The sequence below is a fragment of the Populus alba genome, chromosome 11, assembly GCF_005239225.2.
Source record: "Populus alba chromosome 11, ASM523922v2, whole genome shotgun sequence".
Lineage (NCBI taxonomy): Eukaryota > Viridiplantae > Streptophyta > Magnoliopsida > Malpighiales > Salicaceae > Populus > Populus alba.
The window spans coordinates 17,033,910-17,039,289 of NC_133294.1; the positions used below are offsets into that span (position 1 = coordinate 17,033,910).

At 34.3% G+C, this 5,380-nt stretch overlaps 1 pseudogene; it reads right to left on the minus strand.

Annotated features, from left to right (window-relative positions):
• Positions 1 to 205: 205 nt before the first annotated feature.
• On the minus strand, positions 206 to 3,348 carry LOC118031463 (G-type lectin S-receptor-like serine/threonine-protein kinase RKS1; annotated as a pseudogene).
• Between the last annotated feature and the right edge of the window lie 2,032 nt (positions 3,349 to 5,380).

The window sequence follows — 5,380 nt, forward strand, 5'->3', positions numbered from 1 at the left end:
AAAATGCTTACAAGACTGGAAAGAAGTTTTGCACTTTCTTGGGCCATGGCCCGGTCGACATAACAAAGTGAATGCACAACGGTAATATTTGTTCTGAACTGTCTTGAGGAAAAGGTCATTTCACTACCGTTTTCCCAATCATTAAGTAATTTTTTCATTAAAATCTAATGGAACTTCATATTAGCATTTTTCAGACAGCACAGCTTCAGCGACAAGCGAATTCAGTAATTGTCACCTCATTTTTACAGAACACTGTCCATCTTCTACGTCTATTGCTATTCAGAAATTTATCAGATTTCTAAAGAGGAAATGCAGGTTGTTTTGAGAGAAGCCGAATCTCTGTTTCACTACTCAACATAAAAACAACTGCCAACATATGTATGGTCTGTCCGTGCATCTTCTTGCACGCACAGTAGACCCATCTGTATGCATTTCCAGGCTTCACGCGGATCATCAACTCCGTCAGTGATGGATCAACTATCTCCCAATGGTTTTTCTTCTCTCATAATTCCCACACCTGTGTTGTTCCATATAAATCATTTACATTACAAACATCTAAATTTGTGAACATTGGAAATTCAGCCAAGAGCACAAAGGCTTATCATATTACTCACATGTCCAATTCACAGGTCAACGGAGGATCCTGTTGAATTAAAAATCTTATTTTCTTCTTTGCCACTCACAATCTCTAGCAAAACATGACCCCAAAACTGAAAAATCTGATTTTTACTGACAAAGTTCCAAAGCACAGCATATTCTGGTGACATATAGCCACTGCATCAGAAAAAAAACAAGAATCTGAAGTTTGAGTATTTCCTGGTAATCAATGATAGTTACTTTGTCACTCGGTCTTTTTTTAGAAAAGGTACTTACTATTCCTACACTCTCCTGGTCCTATCTTCTGTTTGGTTGCTCAAAATATTTTTGCCATTCCGAAATCTGATATTTTGGGTTCATGCTCCGCATCCAGTAGAAATGTTGCTTACATTTAAATCTCTGTGGACTGATTCTCAACCTGGAATCTTGGTGAAGATATAAAATTCCACGCAGCTATTCCAACAATAATGTCAAGCGTTTTCGCCAATGCCAAATAACAATTCTTTGCTTTCATCTGTTGAAACATATTATTTTTTCAGCCAGTATAATCTGACAAGTACTAGTATAATCAGGGCAATTAAAAACATAAAGAGACTTACGGAAAAGAAACGATCCAAGCTTTGTTTGGCAAGTTATTCATAGATTAACATTGTTTCTGCATCCTGATTGTAGTAACTAGAAGTATTCACCAGATTCCTTGCTGTTTGAAGCTTGCAATTACCCATAGACTTTCATTTTTAAATTCTTCTGTTCCTTGTGCTAAACTTCTAGATAACCTTTTTATCTGCAACCTCTCAGTCATTAGCCAGCAGACCCTAAAATCAATCTTACAAAGATTTAAGCAATTAAGCAAATTAGAGAGGCCAATAGTTTTTAGCTAAATGCAAGAAAATGAAACCAATTATAAACAGAGCCAAAACCACCTTTGCCGAGTTTAGTTAGCTGGAAGAGAAGTTTGTTAGTGGCCGCTGTTATTGTGCTGAGCTTGAAATATTCCAATTCAGTAGAAGTGCTGTTTGCCTGCAGTTCATTACCTTTTTTTTGCTCTCTTTTTTGAGCCACAGATAAGCAAAACAGGCTAATGAGAAACCACAATAATGCAATTGATGGTGCTAAAAAACGGCCAGCATCGGTTTTCCACAGAATCATTTGACTTCCTTGTAGTCTCAGCTGCATGAGAGTGAAAAGAATAAAGATTAACTCTATTTTCCAATCGAAATATGACAACAAAATTCCAGTGAAGAGCTTATTAACTACAGTCAAGAGTAGTGACAAGCATAGGAAAGCGCTTATAAATAAATATTTGTAATGACAATCCTATGAAAGTAGTTACTGAGCAAGAAAAAGGGTACCTATTCATATGCATCAACACGAACATACAGATCATAACCGTAACTCCTATCATATCTAATGTCTACTAATTCCTTGTACCATGTCAAACAACCATATTTTTTTCCGACAATTGCAATGATTGCGTATGCAGAGCAAGAGCAATTGCTCTTGCATTGCACTTCGCAGTCTGCAAGACTCTTGCTCATGTCCATCCAAACTGCAGCTGAACTTTCCGGAAGAACTACATTTTCCACCTTCACAAACCCTTCTCCATGCTGGCACACCGAAGACGTATGTAGTCGCTTCCTGACACAACCACCGGACCCATCTCTCGTAGACCATTCCAATGGGTACTTGGGCTCGAACCCAGGTAAACAGGCACATCCAAATTCATTACGATTGGCAAGTTCACACGTACTATAAGCACCACAATGTCCATAATAGTCGCAATGAAACTGTGGGAACTGCCAGTATTCCTTCCACTGACCATCACTGTCTCGCCATGTTAAAGCCTTTACATGTCCTGGATGATCCACTATTATTCTTAGCAGATAAGAATCATCAGGAACTGTGTAGACAGAGTATATTTCATCTGGATCATTTACAAAAGTCATTGTGTATAAGCTCATCTGACTTCTCCATGGCCAAGGGGCTGTTTTACTAATTGGCTTATAATTACCATTATAGAGAAAGATTTGCGGGGAGCCATTTGGGTTGATCCTAAGTGAAAAGTCCCCGAACCCAGGGTCTTCGGCTGATCTCCAGGATGTTAGGAACCGATCAATTCCTAATTTTCGATCCAGCCCCAGTTTCATTCCAGGAAGCAGCATGTTCGTAGGATAATCGAAGCTTTGCCATACAGTTTTCCTGCTTCTTTTCCTGACCAATATCAAATTTCCTGAATCCAAGAGCTGAGCTGCACAGGTATCATTTTCTTCCACTGAAACATTTGTAGACCACACAGGAAGCTTTTGGTCATCGTTACCATAGAGAACGAGGTTACCATATTGGTTTATAAAGAGAAATCCTGAGGAACCAATGATTGGATCGTTCCTGTTTGCAACCCACACCACGGTTTGTTCTGGTACTTTATGGTACCAAATTCCAAGATATCTATTGCTAGAACTACCCGGACTGAAAAATCCTAGAGCGAAACTATTTCCTTTGGAGATAAGAAGGTCGCCTTCTTTAATGGTTTGATTGATCTTTAAGGAGTCTTGGGATGTACAAGATGAGAATTGGAGCATTAAAATAGAAAAAAGCAGGAACAGTTTTTCAGCTTCCATGATGGGGCAAACTGGATCTTGGCTTCTGTAAAAGTGTTAAATTTTGCTTTGTGGAGAATGGATATGGCCTCAGACAAGTCTCCAGAGAAGCTGCGTGACGGAATTAATAAGTTACTCTTTTCAACCTTCAAAGCAGGTTTGAAGTTACTCTTTCAAACTGTTTTTGTTGAAAGTATCAAATCCAGATTTTTTCGAAACGACACGTCCTCTAGTTTTAGAAATATATATTGTATCTATATAACTGTTGAATACATTCTATGATCTTAGTAAAACTTGTAATTAAAATGAATCAATACTAACTTAATCAATAATTTAATTTTGTTTGGGCAATTTCTATGTTCTATTTACACTTATTTTGTCTTATCAATAAGGACACAAATGATGACGTTATTGCTCCAGTTGCTATATATATATATATATATATATATATATATATATATATATATATATATATATATATAGTTTTTCTTTATTATTGTTTGTTTTTAGTATTTTAGAACTTGATTTTGGTTCTTGAAAAATAACTAGAGTTGTTAGTGCTACACAAAAAAATATGGAAGGATTTGATTTTTCAATGTGTTTGGTCTAACAAAATTTTAACCCAAAACCTCAAAAACCATAATAATTCAATAACCATAACAATTTACCTATAACACTTTAATTAATCATCAATCTAAATGCCTAAAAACACAAATTTCAAAACCCTAAACCTTAACAAAACCAAGATCAGAGCTATATACTATAATTATACACATTAAAGCATAACTCTTACCTTAAACACTTACTTCTCCAAATCTCTGTAATATTTCCCTTTTCTTCTTTCTTTTTTCTTCTTCCTCTTCCTCTTCCACTTTTGGTTCTCTCTCTCTCTCTCTCTCTCTTTTTTTTCATTTTTCTCTTGCTTTTATATTTATCAAATTTCAGGAAAAAGAAAAAACACATTAAATACGTTACTTTGTAGGACTAGATTATGAGCTATGCATTAGACTGTTGATGACGTTGATTTTTTCAAAAAGAGAAAAAGTAGATAGCATGCCCTTCTTTTTTATGCAAAAATTACCACTATAAACTTGTTAGAACGAGCTTATGTTAGTTTCTTACAATGTCCATTAATACAGAAGTCATGATATGCAAAGAAGTTAAGCAAAGACAAATATTATGAATATAGTTTTGTTGACTTCTTTTACATCCAACAGTATGTGACAATCACAACAAGGTTTCTTAAAAATGAATTTAGGTTGTTTTTCAAAAGGAATATTTATTTCACTATGATTCAACATGTAAACAATTACCAACATGGATTGTGTTATATTATAGATTTTTTATGTTAAAGAGAAATATAATAACTATCTAATAATTGGATTAATAAAATAAACTTAGAAGATAAGGGTTACTGCCAACGGTATAAAAGAAGGAAATTCACAAAGGATTAATTAACTCTACAAGCAAGTATAACAAGCCATTATTTATGGATGTGAGATCGTGGAAAGACCTCTAATAGATGGAAGTTATCATCAATTCACAGATAATTAGTGGAGAATCTTAAAAGGTGGGAGATAATCGACAATTGATGTCATTATACAATAAATATTATAGGGAAGATCATCATCAACATTTCAACAAAAAAACTCAAATCATTGCATTGTAATTTTATCAAGTTCTCAAGACCTTTCAAACTTGAAACCAGTAGGCGATAGCTTGTAGGTGATAATTCAAGAATAAATAAATACTTGAAAAATAGAGCAACACATATAAATACTCAACAGATTAACTAGTTGTGATCGACATCATATAATCAACATGCATATTTATTTACATTATATTATATGCATATTAAAAATTATTCCATCATCCATAAAATATAGAAGTAAATGGAATGTTAGATGAAAGACCGAAAAGTATATTGAGAATCGTTAGCAGAACCTATAATAATATACAAAATATACTAAAAAAAACCCAAACAACACAAATAAAAGATATCAATGCATAAAATAAAATCAGGTTTATCTCCTAAGTTTAGGGACTAAAATAACAATTTTTCAAAACAGGACCAAAATGTAATTTACCAAAATTGGAGGACCAAACTGTAAATACATAACCATACTAAAATTTCACCCATAAACCATCCTCAATTCTGTATAGAACGAACCATGTACCAAACTGTA